This window comes from Neofelis nebulosa, chromosome 1 (assembly GCF_028018385.1).
Source record: "Neofelis nebulosa isolate mNeoNeb1 chromosome 1, mNeoNeb1.pri, whole genome shotgun sequence".
Lineage (NCBI taxonomy): Eukaryota > Metazoa > Chordata > Mammalia > Carnivora > Felidae > Neofelis > Neofelis nebulosa.
In genome coordinates this window covers 16,175,067-16,198,250 of record NC_080782.1, presented here as the reverse complement: position 1 = coordinate 16,198,250, position 23,184 = coordinate 16,175,067, and the positions used below count along the sequence as shown (strand labels likewise).

The 23,184-nt window shown below is 38.6% G+C and overlaps 1 protein-coding gene across 7 annotated transcripts in view; it reads left to right on the top strand.

Moving 5' to 3' along the window:
* CDH18 (cadherin 18) overlaps nucleotides 1-23,184 on the top strand; it is a 1,008,661-nt gene that overhangs the window by 511,011 nt on the left and 474,466 nt on the right. Inside the window, exon 1 of one of the 7 annotated variants that reach the window (XM_058716174.1) lies at nucleotides 6,412-6,645. The exons of the other annotated variants lie outside the window; for them this stretch is intronic. The gene's annotated coding sequence lies outside the window, so the exon portion shown is untranslated. Of the gene's footprint in view, nucleotides 1-6,411; nucleotides 6,646-23,184 lie in introns of those variants that run through there. 7 annotated transcript variants of the gene reach the window in all.

The following is a 23,184-nucleotide window of genomic DNA, read 5'->3' as shown; positions in this document are numbered from 1 at the left end:
GACCCTAGGTAGGCTTGTTTACATTATACCAAACTGCTTTTAGACAAACAATGTTCCTGGTGTTTATTAGCTTGCATTCAATTGAGAGACTGATAAGAAAAAAAAAATGACAAAGGAAGCAGGTTTGTATACAAGTAACTGTGTGCCTAATAGTTTTCTAAGCATGTTATCTATTTCGACATACTCAATCCTCCTAGTAAGCAAAGAGATAGGTAATATTATACGCACAGTTTTCTGAAGAAGAAACAAAGCACATATAATTATATAACTTTCCAAGTTCCAATTATATAACTTTCCAACTTTCCAGAATCTGTGTTTTTAACTACTGTGCCATGTTGCCTCTGACTATAACACAATTTGTTAAAGCAAGATATTATCAGAGGTTTAAAAGTATTTTATGGCGTAAAAAAAAAATATCAGGGGCTGCATTTTATGGCCTGAAAAAATGTACGAACTGTTGAGGCAAGGTGCTTTCTCAGAAGAGATGATCTTTGTTCTGACCCCTGAAGGGTAGATAAGGCATGGGGCTACAGGGAAAGAAAGGATGGTGATCATCCCAAGGGTGAGGGAGACAGACGTGGTGTTAGAAATGATATTAGCACTGTTAACTTAATAAATATATCCTGATGTGGCTAACAAAAATAGACATCGATTGAAAAGAAACAGAATTAGCTATAGACCTCTGAAAATTCAATATTCCAGGTACATTCTCAATATTTTAGAGGCGTGAAATCACTGCCGTCCATATTTCAACGCTTTACTTTTATTCAGCATGCCTGTTTACATTGTTGATGTCTATATCACATAACCGAGTTATACAGAAACTATTGTCAGCAGAAGCCTCTCAGCCTTATTTACAAGTTTTGGTCCAAAGCCTTATCTTTGCTACCATGTATTTACTACTCATACTTTTGTTCCCAGCTGTAGTATGTATTCTTTGTGAAATGTGAGTTAACTTTCTCAAGACCCTAAAAAGGTATTTCACGTTCTCTATCCAAATATACTGGCTTTTTGTAATGTATGAAATTTCTCTGGATGGCGTTGGTTTCCATAGAGTTGATAGAAGTAGTAATTGGAAGAGATTCGTGTCAGAGCTTTGCAGCTTACCACTAGAGACCCTCTTCCAGCCAAGCACCACTACACTTCTAAACACGTGAGACAGATGCCTAACCAATTGCTACACCAAATAATTGTATCAAAACGTCTCCATGTGGGCTGTAATGAAATTGTGCAAGATATAATGATGGCAGATAGAAAGATCATGTCATATACATCTCCCCTAATTATAGTCTACTGTGTCTGTCACAGGAAGCAGTGGGGTTATGCTGACGTGACTTTTATATGAATGCTATACCGACTAAAGTGATCCCACTATTTTTTTCTCTTACTGATTTGCTAATCTCTTTAATAAATCACCTTCTATCTTTGCCAGATTCCACCTTTAGTTCAATGATTTCTAATTTATAGACTCTATATTTAATCAAGTTGCAAAAGTTGGGAAATGTTCATCTGTAGTCTTAGTGTACTGTTTTATTCTCATCAAACCTGCAAAGTTTACTGAGATTATTTCAGATTCTTTTTTTTTTTTTTTTTTTTTTTTTTTTAATTCTGGTATGAGGGCACCTCGGTGTCTCAGTCAGTTAAGCGTCTGACTCCTGGTTTCAGCTCAGGTCATGATCTCACAGTTTGTGGGATTGGGCCCCACGTTGGGCTCTTTGATGGCAGCCGGGAGCCTGCTTGGGTTTCTCCCTCTCCCTCTCTCTGTGCCCCTCCCCTAATCATGCTCTCTCTCTCTCCCCCTCCCCCCCAAAAATAAAAACATTAAAAATTAGAAATTCTGTTATGTACTTTGTGTAATTTTTGTCCAAAAATTAATCTTGGGAAACTAGGGTCCATTAGTAAATTTTCACTTATCTGGGAACCAGTGTCCTCATTCTGTCATTTACAGTGCAATAGTTATCTATATAAATCAAACTATATACATAGAAATTCAGGGGTTCAGGACCCCTGGGTAGCTCAGTCAGTTGAATGTCTGGCACTTTATTTCTGTTCAGGTGGTCATCTCCCATTTAGTGAGTTAGAGCCCCGCATGGGGCTCCTTGCTGATAATGCAGAGCCTGCTTGGGATTCTCTCTCTCTCTCTCTCTCTCTCTCTCTCTCTCTCTCTCTCTCAAAATAAATAAAATAAAAAAAGAAATTGAGGAGTTTTACTTTTTCTTGTCAATTAACAATTCTGTTCTGTTAGATCTAAACAAGCTTATTGGTTTTTGATATTTTACATGGACTGAAGAAATTCTTGGGTTTTTTTTTTTTAATTTTTTTAATGTTTATTTTTGAGAGAGAGAGAGAGAGAGAGAGAGAGAGAGAGATCAGGGTACGGACAGAGAGAGAGGGAGACACATAATTGGAAGTAGGCTCTAGGCTCTGAGCTGTCAGTACAGAGCCTGATGCAGGGCTTGAACTCACAGGCCTTTGAGCTGTGAGATCATGACCTGAGAGGAAGTCAGCTGCTCACCCAACTGAGCCACCCAGGCACCCCAGAAAAAATTTTTTCTTAAAAAGTGCATTCATTTATCTAACTATCATTATGAATAAGGGAGGTGCTAATTTTTAAAAGTAATTATACATGTAGTTTGAAATATTTTTGATAGATCACTCTTCTTCATTGTTGTATATCAATATTTTCCCAGTACTCTTTAATTCCTAATTTGAAATGTGATAATAGCACGAGTAAAGGCTAATTTTATTAGGTCATCTTTAATCATACAATTAGAGACAATATTTTTATTAATCTGTTTTCTTTCTTTTAAAAAGGTATGCACAATCTGTGCTACCCGTTACCCAAACACATAAAAGAAAATAGCTGTAAAGGAAATTGCGTATTGATTCATGTTTTCAGCATCTGTTTCTGTTTACATAAAACTCAGATCATTTTTAAATGTTAGTATACTTTCAGTAATTTCAGTTACATATGATCCACATAACTATAAGAGACTCTTAAATACATAGAACAAACTGAGGGTTTCTGGAGGGGAGGTAGGTGGGGGGATGGGCTAAATGGGTGATGGGCATGAAGGATGGCACTTGGGATGAGCACTGGGTGTTACATGTAACTGATGAATCCCTGGGTTCTACTCCCGAAACCAATACTACACTGTACATTAACTACTTTCAATTTAAATAAATAAATTTAAAAATAATAATATAATAATAATAATGATAATAATAATAATAATAAAAGAAACAACCACAGTAACAAGTTTGTACAGTTGACCATTCTACATGCTGAATTATAACAAGGGCAATCCTTGCATTTCCTTTTATTCCTTCTTTCTTTAGATTTGAAAATGTTGCATAGCCTTCTGAATTTCCAGGTAAAATCGAGTCATGAGATAACATCTAAAGAGACAATTTCCTGAGTCTGTCTCTCAGAGAATGATCGCAGTTTAGCATTACAATTTTTTCTTTCCAGTTTCTATAGTCTGACCAGCATCGATTGTGTGTCTGATGCTTCTCTGTCACTGGTGAAAATGATTCTTATAACTCTCCCAAGGTAACGGCAGTGCGGACTGGGATCAGAAATGTCCATGGTTTCAGTTTAAAGATTAACTCTGTAATAAATTCTGCTGACTGATGCATTGTTCAGTTTTTTGAAGTAATCTTTGACATAAGGAGAAAATAAACACCTGCCCACCACCTGGCAGCGTGTTCCACATTGGTTTACTCACTTTATTCTTTTTAAGCTGAAAATATAAGAGAATCAGTTAGCGGCTGACAGGTTCACCTTTCTATGGCGAGAGAAGGTTGGCATAGTTTCAGGTATGAAATTTTGGAAACCATTGAAATCCAGCATACATTACATCATTGGATTTGTGGAGAATCTAGAGCCCTTAATCTGGATGCAGTCTCAGAGATACAAATCCTCCCCTGGTGTATCAATTCTTTTTCTAGAAATGGGTTGTATTGTTTGTTGATGCTGACAAATCCCATCGTATGCCATCCCACTCAGGAGCAAGTGCCTGTTGGCTTTCCTTATGACTGGCCACTAGATGTGCTTATTAGGGTCTTATCCAGGGAAAACCACCAAGGAAGACTAGTGAAAACACATCTTATTTTCAAGTGTATCCCTAGGATGCTCATTGCCGGTGTCTCAGCAAAAGCTTCACTAGCAAGCTGGCAAACATTTTATTTCCCTCAACTAGAGGCAGTTAAAAAAACTGGCTTCTCTAGAGGATGTCATAATGTGAAATTTTAAAATTAAATTACATGACCTCTTACAGACCCCAAACTCCTCTTTATATCCCCTATTATTTTTCACAACAATCCCTTTCCTCGTGCTGCCTGCCATGAGTTCGTAAACCGAAAACCTTGAAGTGGATAATTTTTCAATACTTCCTTCAATAAACACAAACAAGAACTTATGTTTGGCTACTATGCAAGGAAAATCTCATTTAAATCAGAAGCTGCATGAGAGAAGATATACAAAACATAAAAGAACATTGGCTCATTATTCTGATGCTATCGTTTCAGTTCTACTTTTCTCTGAGTTGAGTTTTTGGCAATTTTCAAATGCCAAATGACTTCTAACGTCTTTCTTAGGAGTAACTTTTCACTTAAATGCACAATCCCTTCACAACCAGAGACTGTCCAATGCAAATGCTTTTTGCATTGTTTCTGTTAGTTTGTTTAATCGCTTCAAACACCCAAACCAAATTAAGTCCCTTCACTTTCACATCACTCAAGCTAAATAATGATAGTAAAATATAACTCGTTGACTCAAAACATCTCAGCTTAGGCACTAGACGTTTCCTGGAAATACCACCTGCTTCTCAACCTCTTTGACCTCTCTGGAAGCGGAACAAAAGAAGGAGATGATTAGACATGAACTCAAGTTTATTAAAAGTTTCTCGTGGATTAAGCACAATGGCAGAGATTTTCATTTAACCTTTGCAAAGACCCTCTGAAGTCAAGATCGCCTTCTCTGGGGCGCCTGGGTGGCGCAGTCGGTTGAGCGTCCGACTTCAGCCAGGTCACGATCTCGCGGTCCGTGAGTTCGAGCCCCGCGTCGGGCTCTGGGCTGATGGCTCGGAGCCTGGAGCCTGTTTCCGATTCTGTGTCTCCCTCTCTCTCTGCCCCTCCCCCGTTCATGCTCTGTCTCTCTCTGTCCCCAAAATAAATAAAAAACGTTGAAAAAAAATTAAAAAAAAAAAAAAAAAGATCGCCTTCTCGATTTTAAAGAGAAGCATCCTCTCAGCAGTGAAACGCCATATACGCATTGGGTATAGAAAAAAGTCCGAATCAGGATTTGAATCCACGTCTCCTGGACTTTACAGGGTCTCTTTCCCCATCCTACCGCGTCTCTTAAGTTTATGTCTTTGTTCCTTTGAATCTCTGAACCTGAGCATTTATAGGATGGGAGCAAGTAATGTTGCTGTCTTCCTGGAGGCGGTGTCTGAGGGTCTTGTGGAATTCTCGATACACCTGCAAAGTGACCCTCGGAATAACCATTCAGTTGAGATAAACTCCTACAGTCCCTTGCTACACTCCTTTAAGGATGCCCCATGTTCTTAAGGAGTGGATGTGGGTGACTTTGCGCTGGGGGAAAGTGCCGAAGCTATTTCACATTAATTTTGAATACCGCCAGTCAGGGCCCGAATCCTTGTTATCAAAATCTATGTACCTTACAAAGTGTTTTAATTTAGAGTTGAGAAGTTTAAGTGTGAGAGAGCGTTTCCCTGGTGCGGGCAAAAGGGGGTAGGCGAGGCACTGGACTTCCTATTTATCTTTCCAAATAGAATGCTGACCTCCAAGGGAACGCTCTATCTCATATAAACCGTCCATGCCTCGAGTACTTTGGGGTAAGTCATTAAAGGGCATCACTCAAGCTAAATCTCACGGCTACCGCCGGACTATGGATCACTGATGAATGAGCCAGCAGTTGAATGTTTAGCAGGCTGTGACGACTTTGCACGGAAATAGGAAAATTTATTACCCGCCTGCCACAGCAGTGCCTGTCCTGGCTGCTTTTCCTCCGGGTCCCTCCCAACGTCTACTCCCACGCCATCTGATATAGTCAAACCCCTTGTCGCCCCCCCCCCCCCGCCCCGTCCCCCGGTTTCCCCTCCCCGCAGAGAACGGAGGGTCTACACCGTCTCGGAATCCTGTGTGTGTGTTTCCCCCCCCCCCCCCCCCAAGAGCGGTGATGCTAATGATGCTGCTGTTGGTCTAGGGGTTTAATTTTTTTTTTTTTTTTTTTTTTTTAAGGGTATTGCTTTCCACCTGACCTTGCAGGGAGGGCTCTAAAGGGTGTCCATTTGCGCGGCCCCAAAGCTGCACGATGTGGGGGGGTGGGGGGGGGGAAGGAGACAGAAGCAGAAGGGAAAGGCAGCGGCCGGAGAGCGGGGAGGAGAGGAAGGAGGAGAGACGGGCAGAGGAGAGCATCAGGCGGACGGGCTCCGCCAGCCAATCAGAGGCGCGCTCGGGAGCTGCAGCAGCCGGAGCCGCGGAGCCCGGGGCTCCAGGAGCGCTGAGCCGAGGCTGGGGCTCTCCGAGGACGAGGTGGCTGTGCCCTGAGCGCGGGGGGAGTCCCCTCTTTGCTGCTCGTAAATTAAGTTCCTTTCCGCCAGTCGGGGCAAGTCAGCCAAGGTAAGGCTTCCGTAGACGACACTTTACTCTGTAGCGACGTTACTATCTATTGCATTTTATTTATTTATTTTTTTTTGGGGGGGGGGGCAGTGGGGCTGCTTACCCGGTTCTGAGTCAAAACCAGTGTTTGGTGAGATCCTCCTCCCGGATTGGCTTCGCAGGATCTAGGGCGAGCGGGAAAGTTGGGGCTGATGCGTCGGAAACCTTGGGGCTGGGATACATTTTTTTTTTTTTTTTTTTTTTTTAATTTTCTTACCCAGGAATGTTGCCGTAGAGCCTATGGAATGTGAGTCTTAAGAAGCCCGCTGGGTGTCTGTTTATGTTTCTCGGTGGATGGTGCTGTGGTCCGCCCTGCCCCCCGAAGAAGTTGGAAGGAGTCCGCAAGGCACCTTTGAGTAGTGATGGCCTCAAATTGAGCCGTCACGTATGTCTAACTGTGAAAGTGAGGGGGAGCATTGTCAGAATAGAAACAGGGACGTCGCAACTGGAATTTTGGTAGTGCTTTTTAATTATTGCCTTGCCAATATCCTCTAAAATTTCGTGAGAGCTGAGGTCTGAAGCTGCAGGAGAGCAACGCTCATTTTCTTTTTTCTCTCTTTCATTCTTCTTTATTTTCCCCTGAATTTCTTCCGTAAGTGCTTATTAACGCTTAAGATGAAACTTTTACTTCTTTTAAAGGGCACTATAAATGATGCATAAAAAGGAATTAGGTAGGCTCCTGTGATTAGCAGCACACTTTATTTAGTATGTGCCCTTCTGGTTGCTAACTCTGATTCATTTACCTTTCTTAACTTCTTGAACCTGTGGGAATAACACTGATATCTGTTAATGTTTGCGTCTAAAAATCAAGGTAAAGTTGTGCCTTATGCATGTTTATATGGCTGTGTGTGTGTGTGTGTGTGTGTGTGTGTGTGTGTGTTGTACGTGCGGATGTGGAACTGAGCAAACCTGTCATGTAACAGGTGAAAATATACAATTTTATTGGCTGGTTGTTACAGTATTTCCTTATATCAATCCTGTGGTACTTAATGAACTTTCAGATCAATCAAGAGTACATGCTCCTTGCTATTTCCCTGCTAGATATCAAGAAATCCTGAAATAAAATTCTTAGCTAAAATTATTATGGTCTTCTGTTCGTTCAGGTGATGGCATCACTGCTTTGAGCTGAGAGAGATAGATCAGAGAAAGATTTTATTGTGTAGCCAAAAAAAAAGTAAAATAAATAAATAAACAAACACATAAATAAAATAACCTTAAGCTCTGACAATGTTTTGGAACCTTTATTTTCCACTCTGAGATCACCCACAGATTTCTGAAAGCAGGGGGCTTCCCTTATGCAGTAATGGTTCTCTTTTATTTTAGTGGACTTGTCTTACTGCAGAAAATATTCTAAATCAAGAGTTTGAAGTCCAGATTAGATCTCTGGTGTATCTGGCTCGATGTGGGAGGGGAACGCGGGATACGATCCTGGTAGAGAATTAGTTCTGTGCTCTAACACGCCGGTCCAAGCACCAATCATGATGCTGGTTTCTTTCCAGCCTCCTGTTAGGTAGTTAATTCTGGGTTTCTTGATAATTAATTAACCTAGTGTAGGTCAGCCCACTCATTCTCTTAATAACACATTCATTTAATGCCTTGTTGGATAAGTATTTTATAAACCATAATACTGATGATTTTCACAGACATAGCTAACGTAAGAAGGGAAAAGACAAAAAAAAAAAATGATGCCAACGGTGAAGTCTGATTTCCTGCCAAGAGTGAGAGGTAGAAAATGAGGATTCACTCTTTTAGATGCCACAGAAATGTCCAACTGAAGATTACCCTTCATAGTAAAGGAAAATATGATAGTAGAAAGAAGGTAAGAGCTGGGAAACTCTAGCTATAACTCTGTCAATTATAGCATGTTGAATATAATTGACTATCACAGTTGCAAACGTGGTCAATACCAACCGGTGCTTGAATAAAATCTGTATGTTGGGCAATTGGAAATTATTCCTCCTGATGCTCTATTTCAGATGGATAAAATGGAATCATGAGAATGAATGAGTCAGCCCAACTTCATAAATTCTTTAGACGAAGGGTGCTATATATAGTAAATATATGGTGCTTTTTATTGACCTATATAAATATCGTTATTGTGCTTCGTGTTGATTTTTGTGGTCTGATGAATACAAACTACACTTCCACAGCGTGTATCTCACACGTGTCCTGTATTTGTCTTGTTGATGATTAGAAATTTGAAGTAAACCTGAGATATTTGCAACCTGATATAATCATCCTTTAGAATCTGGACATGCATATACTTTTCAATAGATTTAGGATAAAACATATTGAACTTATTGACCTAAAAAAGGTTTACTGATCTCAAATCCCTGTATTCGATACAGTGTAGTCGAGTGAAAAGTTAGAGGAAAAATTGAGAGATTAAAGACTGCAAGTATGTGAGATGCTGTTTTGCTTTTTTTTATTTTAATAAGTGGAGGATTTCAAACTTTTTAATTTGCATAATATCTGCCGTTCATATTGTTGCAGTATACGTGCCTACAGAACTATATTTTAGGTAAAGTCTTCTATGAATTTTTTTTAAATGTTTATTTTTGAGAGAACACGAGTAGGGGAGGGGCAGAGAGAGAGGGAGACACAGGATCCTAAGCAGGCTCCAGGATCTGAGTTGTCAGCACAGAGCCTGCCCCAGGGCTCGAACTTGTGAGCCACAAGATCATGACCTGAGCCCAAGTCGGAAGCTTAACCAACTGAGCCACCCAAGAGCCGCTAGGGAAGGGGTTCTGAACCTTGGTGTTGTTGATATGGTAGGCTGTATAATTCTTATGGGTTCGGGAGGCTGTCCTGTGTTTTGTAGGATGCCAAGCAGCATCCCTGTTTTCTACCCACACAATGCCAGTAGCAGCATCTCCAGATCGTGACAACCAAAAATATCTGCAGGCATTGTTAACTATTTCCTTGGGGGGGGGGGCGACTTGCACCCCTGTCTCGTTGAAAACCACTGCTGTAGAAAAACCTAAAGACTGTGTGCAGAAAAGGGTCATCCAATATATGATTTGAGTGGGCAACTGCCCATGTATAGTTCATTTTGGATGCTCTGTGATGATTCCTCTTCTCTTGCTTGGGATGGATTTCAAATTTTAGGTGTTTCATTAAGTCCCTAACATGAACTGTGGAAGTTTGTGTTAGCAGTATTACTTTTTCTATGAACTGAAAGATTGGGCTGTGTTATCATATGCTATCATTTGTAGGAACAAAAGAAAATACAAAATGAGAAAAAGCAAATGTACACGTGGAGGTTGAAGGCACATTTCACTTAATTTTTGTTTCATATGAGCCTTTAATATAAATTATAAGTCAATTCAAGATACTGATTCTCTTCTATAATAGCTTTTGCTTATTATTATTATTATTTTTTTTTTGGAGTATGTATATGTTTGGAATGTCAGGAGTGGGTATTCAGTCTAGTAATTCCATGCGCTTGGAGTAGTTTATAATGTTAGAAGTGTCCAGAAGTAAAAGGAAAACATTTTGATTTTAAAAGCATAGTTCTTAATAGGTGGTGATGTGTGGCACGATAAAAAAATATTGAGCTTAATGATTTGGAGACATAGAAGAATTTGATCCTGACCTTGATTACTTGTGTTAATGTCCCTTGTATATAGGCCATTTTTTCCTCGTCTGCAAAAGGAGATAGGAATAGGCATGAGAATCAAATAATACAAGGTGTTAAAATGGGTTGCAGTCTATAAAGATCTGTACCAACCTTAGTAAATTATCATAGGTTCAATGTCTTTGATGATTTGTTTGACGAGAATTGACTCATCATGCTAAATCTTCCAGCTATTGTGGTTAAAGATTATCTGTAAGAAATGGCAGTATTTTTGTTTTGTTATTTCAATTCCAGTTAGTTAACATACAGTGTAATATTAGTTTCAGATGTACAATATAGTACAATATAGTGTTGATTCAATGCCCGGTGCTCATTACTAGGGCACTCCTTAATCACCATCACCTATTTAACCGATCCCCCCACCTCTGCCCCTCTGGTAACCATCATTCTGTTCTCTATAATTAACAGTCTGTTGGCTTCTCTCTCTCTCTCTCTCTCTCTCTCTCTCTCTCTCTCTCTCTCTCTCTCTCCCCCTTTTCTCATTTGTACAAATGTCAGTATTCTTATTTTTTTATGGATTAAATAAAACATCTTCATTTTGAAATGTGATTTAAGTTATAGACAAACCTCCTTATTCTCTCATTTCCATCCTTGCCCATATTATCTACATTTATAATTTGCTTAAAAATACAGAAATGTGAAATCTAGAATGCATCTTGAACTTTACTCTTCAATAAAATCCATTTAACAGTTACTACCAATTTGGTATGTATTTTCAAAGTGATTTTTAATGAATGGATTCATGTGGATATCTACATATAATTCTAAAATAGAGATTTAAATTTAAAGATGCATTTACTCACAGATGTATGCATTCATATAAGCATATGCATACAGATACAATAAACACAGCTCAATATTATACCCAACTAATTTTATAGTGTGTTCACTGTTCCATGTGCATTTATAGAGAATTCATGAATATTTAGCAATAATCCAGTAGACCATTATGCACAGATCTGGCATTTAACTCTAGTTCAATGTTAGGGACACACATTTGTGTACAGCTTTCTCTTCTTATTAGATCAGGGTGATTTCACATTGGTTGACGTCCCTGCCATAGTGAGAGTATACATTTTGACTATCGCATATGATTGTATGGATTATTATCATTCATTTAAGTAATCCTCTATTATAATGTTTTTTAATAGTAAAGAGAAGGTCAAAACAAAGTAAATAATTCAGTATCTCTATCATTGCTGTTAGTGTTTTGACTTTTAAGTGTGGCATATGTTCCTGGAAGAGATTTTCAGGAAAAGAAATGGGCTTCAGGGAAATGTAAGAGCAGGTTTAAGAATATTCACTGTAGTGTATCCTGATATGTCTGGATGTTGCTTCTGTAGATTCCAGAAAATTCTGATATGTACACTTCTACACTGTGGCTACATCAATTTAGGAAACTTCTTGGTAATCTGAGAATAAAATGAACAGAGCTCAATCCCTACACGTATTTGAGTGAAATATTGAATAAAGCAAGTATTTCACTTAACTGAGCTCCCTTAGACTATGCCTTATCTAAAATTTCACTCACAGTGAATGGGATGTAATAGATGAATTGCCAGTAAAATGAATTTGGACTTTGCAGGTACCTCCACTGACAAAAAAGGAATTCAACTATCCTTTCCATTTTACTTCTGTTTCTGTGATCATAAGGATCTTCAAATAGATTTTCATTGTCATTATATTTATGCCCTTGGGACAATATATATGATTTCTATATAACTATGCACAATCTGGTGTGACTGGCAATTTCACTTGACCCAGTTATTTTCAGTCTACCTGATACCACAAGTATTTTAAATAAAAATATCTGCTGCGTTAACCTCACAGTCATCAGTGGGATTTAAATGAAGGCTCAATGCCATTTTAACCTATTGGATCATCATAATACAAATAATTTTTGAAACCAACCATCTCGAAACCAAGATGCAAAGGTGTGATAAAACTCTTATTTATAGTTTTCCCTTGTGGAAGTGAAAATTAATATACCAACTTTGAAAAGCAACTTTCAGTCCATGGCCAGTGGGGGGAAAAGGCGGACTTCCTTACATGCCAATTGTGGGAATAAACCAATAGGAAACAATACAAAGTATTAAAAAATTAAGAAATCATTCAAGAAGTTAAGCTTAAGAATTCAGATCAATCCCAAAATGACAAATTGATGGAACCTGAATATTCAACTCAATACAAAATTTTATAATTTATTTACATTTTGATTTTTTTAAAGTTTATTTATTTTGAGCTATAGAGAGTGACAGTGGGGCCTCCCACTGGGGCTCTATCTCATGAACCGTGACAACATGACCTGAGCCAAAATCAAGAGTCAGACACTTAACCTACAACCACTGAGTTGGATAATGTATTGAGACAAAATGTGTATCTTCCAATTTTTCTGTACTATTTATATATTTAAACATGTGTAATTAGTATCTTTAGCCTTCATGTGATATCATTAAATGAACCATGAAAATATAAACAGATTATTTTAGCTTCATGCAATTTTGTTGCTTTTATAGAGAACCTGTTTATTGCTGATTGGTTCTATAATCCAAAAGATTATTCAGTAAGATTTTCAATTCTGATAATTGAAATTCTACTTTTAAGATGATTTATCATATTTTTAAAGTAAAAATAGCCATGTTAAATACTAGATTATATTTTACTGTATTAAATGTTAAATTCATTTATGGAGGTTGCATTCTATTTTAGAAGAGGGATGTTTTACAAGGGAAATAATATATTGTAGAAAATACCATTATTAAGGGGGGGGGGAATAAAAGTGGGATGTGGAATAAAAGTTTTGGAGAAATAAATGGCAGTTTATATTTTGGCTTTTATGGCTTATAAGCCCTCACTAAGAAGATGACTTTGAATAAAGCCTTGGGGGAATTATGGTTATGGACAGTATTGATATCTGATAACCCCCCAGGGGCGGGGGGAAAGCAAGTACAGAAGTGGGGAGAAACATTCAGGGCCCAGAGAAGAATAACAAGAAGGCTAGAAGAGCTGGCATGAAGTAACAGAAATGGAGCATAGAAGGAGATACCATTAAGAGATCACCATGGGACGCCTGGGTGGCTCAGTCGGTTAAGTGTCCGACTTTGGCTCAGGTCATGATCTCTTGGTTCGTGGTTTGAGTTCCACATCAGTCTCTGTGCTGACAGCTCAGAGCCTGGAGCAGCTTCGAATCCTGTGTCTCCTTCTCTCTCTGCCCCTCCTCAGCTCACATTCTGTCTCTGTCTCTCTCTCAAAAATAAAGAAACATTAAAAAATAAAAAAAGAGATCATAGAAACCAGATTGTGTATAGATTGTGTAGATTAGTACATAGACTTTGTATTTTTTTCCTAGGACATTTGGGGTAGTCTTAGATATTTCTGATCAGAGAAATGACTTAATTTGATATCTGTCATGTTAGGTGGTAAAGAAAGATGAAGAATACAGATGGGATTAAGGTGACTAATCTGCTATATTTCAACAAAGAACTCCGGCCACATGGTTGCAAGTAGACAGAAACAGAGGCCAGTTGTAGAATTATTTCAATAATTTGGAGGAGAAAAGATGGCGACTTGTAGGAGAGAGAAAGCAATGGAGGTGGGGAAAACAGGTGTATCTTGAAATTAAAGCTACCAGGACTTGACACTGTATAGGGTATTAGGGGAAGTGGGGGACAGTGAGGGTAAAGGATAACTTTTGTTTGCTGCATTTTGCACAATTAGAAGGATGTAGTTGCTGGGGCACCTGACTGGTTCAGTTGGAAGAGCTTGTGACTCTTGATCTCAGGTTCATGAGTTCAAGCCCCACGGGGCTTTGAATAATAGAGATTATTTAAATAAGCATAACAAAAACAAAAAAAAAAAGGAGAATGTAGTTCCTATCTCTAAGAAGGGAAAGAATTGAGCTGCACAAAGTTTGGCAGGGGAAGGGGGACAGGCAGTTAGATATGAAGAACTATGTATATTTTTTGATAGAAATGTCTAAGTAGGGTGTGGAGTCTGCTGAATACACAAATGTGGGATTCAGGGGAGAGCGATCCATAGGCTGCCGGTAGGAAATCAGGAGCCACCCTCCACAGACTGCATTTAAAATGAAGGGAGTGGATATGAATGAAAAGAGGTAAATCACAAGGCCAGAACCTGAGGCAACCTGACACAGATAGGATGGGAAATGAAGAAACACCAGAACACCAGGTTGAGAAGCAGAAGCTGAAGAGGGAGGAAGAAACTCCACTCAACAAGTGATGATTTCAAGGAAGAGACCGTCTTGAAGAACCTCTTATATTATGGAAATGGAAACTCCCAAAAACATATAAACATATGCATTTTGGACATTTTAATTATAAGTTTTAAGAAGTAATTTCCTTAATTAAAAATGTCCATCTTTGAAGGACTTTATTCATTATAGTTGCTTTTTAAAATTTTTTAAAATATTTATTTATTTTTGAGAGAGACAGGGTGGGAGCAGGGAAAGGGCAGAGAATGAGGGAGACACAATTCAAAGCAGGCTCCAGGCTCTGAGCTGTCAGCGCAGAGCCTGATGCAGGGCTTGAACCCACAAACCGTGAGATCATGACCTGAGCTGAAGCTGCTCACTTACCCGACTGACCTACCAAGGTGCCCCTACAATTATTGCCTTTTAGATCTGACAAATATGTAATATAAATATATATAATTTACTAATGACTGAATCTTTTGCTTTTTTCCAACCCAAAATTATTCTACAAATAATTCTACAAATTATTCTATATTTTTTATTCTGTAAGTATTTTAAAAAGTAGATGAAATTTCCTATAGCCAATATTCCAATTAAGGAACTGTATGTTTTTACATTGCTATCCTGCTTGTGATTTACGTTCAGCCTTTGAAATGCAGGTGAGCTGTATAAAGAACCCAGATATGAATCTACAGTTGTAGCTGCAAGTTTAACGTGACTATCAAATAATGAAACTTATCTTGGAGCAAATATGCAAGATTATTATATTAGTGTATTTTTATCAATGATGCTCACAACAATTAAAGCTTTTTTTCATCAACTATTCTAAGATTCATAAATGTGAACACATGTGCATACACATACAACAAATAACATTCTGTTTCTTTTATTTTTTAAAAAAATTTAATGCTTGTTTATTTTTGAGAGAGAGAGAGAGAGAGAGAGAGAGAGAGAGAGAGAGGTGGAGAGCAAGCAGGGGGAGAGCAGAGAGAGAGGGAGACAGAATCCCTATCAAGTTCCATACTATCAGCACAGAGCCTGAAGCAGGGCTTGAACCCATGAACCTTGAGATCATGACCTGAGCTGAAACCAAGAGTCAGATGACTAACCGAATGAGCCGCCCAGTTGCCCTTTTTTTTTTTTTTTTAAATTTTTTTTTTTTTTTTTTAATTTTTTTTTCCAACATTTTTTATTTATTTTTGGGACAGAGAGAGACAGAGCATGAATGGGGGAGGGGCAGAGAGAGAGGGAGACACAGAATCGGAAACAGGCTCCAGGCTCCGAGCCATCAGCCCAAAGCCTGACGCGGGGCTCGAACTCACGGAGCGCGAGATCGTGACCTGGCTGAAGTCGGACGCTTAGCCGACTGCGCCACCCAGGCGCCCCAATTGCCCTTTTTTTTATTAATATTTTTTAATGTTTATTTATTTTTGAGACTGAGAGAGAGAGAGATACATAAAATGAGCAGGGAAGGGGCGAAAAGAGGGAGACACAGAATCTGTCAGCACAGCCCAATGGTGGGGGGGGGGGGGGGGGGCGGGGCTCGAACTCAGGAGATCATGACCAGAGTCAAATTCGGATGCTTAACCAACTGAGCCACCCAGGGGAGCCACTTCTTTTTCTTAATCTAACAGATAATCAGCTTGATTAACTAGCACTTTATCAACAAAGCTTCACTTAAAATGTTTATAATCTCAGATAAATGAAGTGCTTAACTTTGAAAAGTCAGTTTTATGAGGGAAATTACAATAATACCTTGAAAAATATAAAAATTTGTATAAGTGTTGTGTGTCGCCACGTGGAAGGCTAATGTGGTGGGCAGAATAACAGTTCCCAAAGATACTCAGTCCTAATTCCTGGATCCTGTGAATATGTTAGATGACAGAGGAAGATTAAGAATGTAGATGGGGAGGCACCTGGGTGGCTCAGTGGGCTAAGCCTCTGACCCTTGATTTTGGCTCAGGTCATGATCTCATGGTTTGTGAATTCCAACCCCAGGCCAGGCACCTCCAAGCAGTGCGGAGCCTGCTTGGGACTCTCTCCCTCTCTCTCTCTCTCTCTGCCTCACTCCCATTTGCGTGCAGTGCTCTCTCAAAATAAATAAATAAACTTAAAAAAAAAGGATGTAGATAGAATTGAGTGTGTTAATCAGCTAATCTAAAATGGGGAGATGATCCTAGATTATCCAGGGAGGCCCACTGTAATCACAGGGTACTACAAGTGGAAAAGGGGGGCGCCTGGGTGGCTCAGTCAATTAGAGGCATCCCATTCTTGATTTGAGCTCAAGTCATGATCTCACGGTCATGAAATGGAGCCCCACATTGGGCTCCACACTAGGCATGGAGCCTGCTTAGGATTCTCTCTCTCCCTCTCTCTTTGACCCTCCCCCCCCCCCAATAATAATAACAATAAAAGGAAGTAGAAAAGGGAGGCATAAGGGAGAACAGATGATGACATTTGCAAAGAATTCCAATTGCTGGCTAGGGATACACAGGAAGAAGGCAGAGCACTAAGTGCAATATGGGAAGCTGCTAGAATGTGGAAGAAGGCAAGGGTTCTCCCCTAGAGCCTTTAGAAAGGAATGTAGCCACACTGACACTTTTATTTTAGGGCAGTTATGACTCATTTCAGACTTCTGACCTATAGAATTATAAGATAATAACTTTGTAATGTTGGAAGCCACTAAAATCATGGTACTTTGTTGCAGAAGCAATGGGAAACTGATATAGCAAGCCTAAGGAGGTGTGTTAAGTTTTGCCTTTTATAAATAAATCATTTGAATTTTTCTGAGAATAAAGGCATAGAATATTGTTGAGTATATAATAATGATACCATTAACCTGAGATTGTTATATTGCTCAACACTATAAATTGTTGCAAAAAATCATATCAAACCTGAAGAATGTTTTTTAAAGCAGAATGTAAAGTATAATTACCCCTAATTGAAGAAAACAATGTATCTTACCTAATGTGTACTTTATTGTCCCCAACAAGTACATTGTACTTCTATTAATAGGAGCCTACTGGACTTTTGGTTCCTGTGTCCAAATATGATTTAAAGAGTGTCAAATTTTTTGTACAGCTCTTTTAGGTAATTTACTCATTTATGTAACAATACAAACAGCAACTTACAAATTAAGTAAAAAAAAAAAATGGAATGTGTAGCAGAGTAAACCACCTCTCCCCGCCCCCCGCTTTTTTTACTTTCAGAGTAGGAAACATTCAACTTTTGAGCAATACCATTTTATAAAAGGCAAACTTCACCATGAAAGGCCATTCCATAGCTTAGAGGGTATAAAGATATAACCTGGTATGACTAACAAAGATGGATTTAGAATGAGAATATGGAAATCTGTGTTTTTTTACTGATCTATTTTTTAAATAACTGAATGAGATGACTCTTAAGTAGGGAAAAAGTTACTTAGCCTCCCATTCTGAATGGCTCTTCCTCATGTTTAAAGCATAACATTCGTGAGAATGTTCACAGAAAAATGTTGAACATATTTCAAATGTATAAAAACGAAAAGAATGGAGTAAAGCATATCTTCTAGTAGTAAGTGGCTAATTACAAGTTTTGTTCAGTCTTTGAAATGTCCCAGACATATCATTTACTCTTACCTGGTTACCCTATTCAGCCTGTGGTTCTCATAGTGACGATTGACCTGCCCACCTGCACATGAATGTTTACAGAGCAGGAAGAGAAGACAAATGAGTAACACACACCAGTCTCCCCTAATCTAGCTGTCTGGTAATCTTGCAAGCACTGGGAAAAAATTGTTTATCTGAGCTTCCACATTCGTGATCTGAGTTCTGTGATTTGCTCTCAAAGTCCCTGGCTGGCCACCCAGGGGCAGAACCTACTCTGGATCACGTGTCCGTCCCTGGCACCTAATCAAGTGACATTTCATTTTCCTCTTAAATGTTTGCTTTTCTGATTTATATTCTTTCTATTAATTCTTTAAATGGTAGGTGCTCAGTATAACAAGTAGACTGGTAAGATTACCAACCTTTCCCCTTCTTCCTCCCCTACTCAGCTGAAGTATCCCGAAATTAGAACTTTTATCCATCAGTCTTTTTGTATACATCTATAAATCATGCATGAACATATATGTGCATAGAGATATAATACAGACATAGACCTTTCTTAATGTAAATGTAGTATGTGATTTTACTGTACAACACATTTTTTACATAAAATTAGATCTCTAAGCTCTCTATAAATCAATAACAGCAGTCTGAATCTTCCTTGTCTTTATTGTCTCAAGATTAATTTGTTTTCAGTCCTGCTTCTGTCTTTATGTCCTGCCACACTGCATATCTTTTCTCTTTTGTCCTTCATCATTCAGTCTTATCCCTCCAAATTTTTATTTGCTCCTGTGTTAGTTAACTTGGGCAGACACAACAAAATTCCATGGACTGTGGGGCTTAAACAATAGGAATTTTTTGCTCATAGTTCTAGAGGCTGGTAAGTCCAAGATCAAAGTGCTGACCAATTCAGTTATCTGGCAAGTGCTCTCCTTTCTCTTCCTGCTTACAGATGGTCATTCGCTGTGTCCTCATATGGCAGAGAGCAAGCTCTCAGGTGTCTGTTCTTATAAGGTCAACTATTCTCATATGAGCGCCCACCGTCACGACTTTATCTAAATCGAATTTCCTACTCAAAGGCCCTTCTCCAAATACCATCACTCTGGGGGTTAGGGTTTCCACGTAGGAAATTTGGAGGTACACAGGTCAGTCCACAGTTCCTTCTTCTGTTTTCCTATTTTCAACTCTTTTTAAAATTATTTTATTAGTATTATTGTTATTTCTAAACACCCTATTTCTTCCTTCTGCCATTCTTTATTCTTCTGATCATTCCAATCTCCTCAATGTGTTCCAGTCCTCATGCACCTCTTTCTCCAGTCACCTTTTGTGACTTTAAAAATGCCTCTGATGTTATAGCCCTTTGTTGTTCTGAAACCCTTCAAAATACTAGAAACTAAGTCTACACGCCTTCCCTTAAATGTTTCAGGTGACAGTCATCAATTATGTCATTTTTCCAGATTGTGTGTGTGTGTGTATACATGTGCACGCACACACACACACACACACACACACACACATGCTATCTGAATGTAAATGTATGTAAATATACAGAGAATAATATATGGTATAGGATACTTATGTGCATGCACAGAATATATTATTATTATTATTATTATTATTATTATTATTATTATCATTTTACAGAGAGTGTCAGTGGTGTGGTAGGTAGGGCTAGAGGGAGAGACCCTTAAGTAGACATCGCACCTAACACAGCCCCACGCAGCACATGGGCTTGGTCCATTACCCCCGAAACCCCTAGAGGAGACCGTGACATGAGCTGAAATCTAGAGACAGACACTCAACTGACTGAGCCACCCAGGCACCCCATGTATTATCTTTTTCTCAACTCTTTTTCCTATAATTACGTAGGGTGCCCAAATCCGTGACATTTTGTATTGCCAATGATATCTAAAGACTTTTTCCCCTGGATGTATTAAATGCATGATATAAAATGAAATTTAAAATTATTTGTCTCAGAGTTTTTAAAACAGAGTTCTGGAAGTTTCATTAGGCAAAATGTACTTGCATCCATTTATTATTCACTTGAATAATAAAAAGAACTCAGGAAATGACAATCGGTAGTACATATCTCACTGGTTTGAAATAGTCAAGGCATGAATCACCCTTTCAGATGAAATGTTCTCACCAACTTTGAAGGCCGCTCTTGTGTGATTCTGGAGATGGGTAGCAGTTGAGAATAGCTTGTTTTTCTGAGAAAGCATCTCACTCTATTTCCAGTCCAGTGCTAAGGAGGATTTCATGTGTATGCAAAAAGGTATTTTTAACCCAAATTTGGTATTAGCATCATGGAATTGCTGACTCTTCCGAGTGTAAAATTGTGGCTTTCAGAAAGAAGTAAACTGGGACACTCTGTCAGCATCCTGGAAATGATACCCATTCTCTACTAAAGGAAATGCCAAACATTTAAAATGAAAAAGCAACAGATTAACTCAATGAAAAGGTAAGGTGGTTCTAATCAATAAACTCTACAAGAGTAGTTTATTGTTAGCTAATACTTATGTCTCTAACTATACCAACAAAAAAAGTTTTCTTTATAAAGGTTGGATTTTCTAAAAGACATGAAATATTTAAAATAACAATTCCTTCACATCAGATCATGTTCAATTGTGATCGATCTTTCTGCTCTATGTAAATACTAATGGAGAGCTTATGTTTCAGATGTTTATCAAAGTGCACATTTCTCCTGGACATTCCATAATTTATTTTTCTGCATATTAATTTTTCTCTGAATACCTGTACCTTTTCTCCCACTTACTGCCTTTCATTAAAAAATTACTGCCTAAGATGGGGTGCCCGGATGGCTCAGTTGGTTAAGTGTCTGACTTCAGCTCAGGTCATGATCTCACAGTTTGTGAGTTCAAGCCCTGCGTTGGGCTCTGTGCTGACAGCTCAGCGCCTGGAACTTGCTTAGGATTCTGTGTCTCCCTTTCTCTCTGCCCCTCCCCCGCTCACACTCTCTCTCTCTCTCTCTCAAAAATAAACATTAAAAAAAAATTACTGCCTAAGAAAATAACAATTTTTACAAAATACAAATAGAGCACATTTTGGCAAAATATTTTTCATTGGAGGAAAAAAAGAGTTTAGCAGAATTTTTTTTATTGAATATAGACCTGATATACTGAAAACGTTGGAGAAACTAATGTGTACTTCAAACTCAGATTTTAATTAGCTTATTGATTTATTTACATTTATCGTTATATAAATTACCACTTATGATTTATTTGTATGTGTGTAGTTAGCCATGCTAACTGGAAGTCTTTTCTAGGACTTCTGGATGTTGGGAAGATATTATTAGCTTCATTTGCGTATAGTCAAGTCCTACAAGTTCACAGACTTGCCCAATGGGTCACACTTCCTAGTAGGTGAATCACAATGGAGCGTGCCCTGTCCTCTTCCCTGCTTTATACTTCATCACCACCCATACGTCATACCTCCTTGACCCCGGATCTCACGCTGATGACCATGACTCCTGTAACAATTATAAACTTTCTTTTTTTTTTTTTTTTTTAAATTTTTTTTTAACGTTTATTTATTTTTGAGACAGAGAGAGACAGAGCATGAACGGGGGAGGGTCAGAGAGAGAGAGGGAGACACAGAATCAGAAGCAGGCTCCAGGCTCTGAGCCATCAGCCCAGAGCCCGACGCGGGGCTCGAACTCACGGACCGTGAGATCGTGACCTGAGCTGAAGTCGGACGCTCAACCGACTGAGCCACCCAGGCGCCCCAATTATAAACTTTCTAAAATCATGGGACAATTACTACCTCATGTCACCTCCACCAAATCTACACATGACCCGGTACCTAAATTCTAATTCCTTTTCTCTGCTCAAATTATAGTGAAAGGACATTCCTGCTATTCTCCATACCCAGTTCTCAGGGTCTCGCCTCCCCTCAACCTACTCTGACTCCTCCTCTTAACTGGTTGCATCCTCGTACCATCCCTTCCTAACAGATCAAATTATATATATTCTGTATACCCAGTTCTATATATTGTACCCCTAAAATATATTTCACACATATTTTATATAGGTGTATTTCATATATGCTGGCATCACACTAATTTAATCACAACGACCTCTTCTGCGATGGTTTCCTCTCAATTGCTTTCATCAGCAAATGCTGTCCTTCAATTCTCTACCATATACCAGCTAGCAGTAACTTCTTAAAAATATAAATCAATAGGTGTTGTCCTCTTTCAAAACCCTTCAATGAATCTCAATTTTACTGAGACTATTTAAGCTCTTGTCAAGGCCTCTAAAGTCCTATATGACCTCATACAACCTCCCTCTCCAACTTGATCCTCACTTATTCCTGACAAATTATATACTATCATGCTTCCCATCTTCATATATGTCAAACCTTTCTTGAAGCGTTTGAACATGTTATTCCTTTTGTCTGATATGTCCTTCTCTCCAATTTTTCTATGGCTGTCCTTTTATCCTTCATATTTAATCTCATCCAATTAAAAATAATGCCCTTTTCCCTAAAGTAGTTATCTGTTATAATAGCCTTTTTCTCATGCTCTTCAAAACTATTTTTTTTAAATTTTTTAAATGTTTATTTATTATTGAGAGACAGAGAGGGACAAGAGCACGAACATGGGAGGGGCAGAGAGAGGAGGAGACACAGAATCCAAAGCAGGCTCCAGGCTCTGAGCTATCAGCACAGAGCCTGATGTGGGGCTCGAACTCACAAACTGCAAGATCATGACCTGAGCCGAAGTCGGATGCTTAACCAACTGAGCCACCCAGGCGTCCCAAAAACTACTATTTTTTTAAATAAATTTAATCCCTTTTTTTCACCTCCATCTAAAATGTAAACCCTACTTGAACCAAGATCTTGTTTTTCATTCACCTTTGGATCCCCAGTGTTTAAAATATTGCCTGGCACATAACCCAGAATATATTCCATAAAATATAAGACAAATATATTCATTGACTGTAATTGAAACAAGTCAGAAATAAACTTAAAAAAAAACAATAATTGAAGTACACATGGAAATACTGTGTAAGTCATGCACCTACAGATAAATTACTGCAAGTTGAACA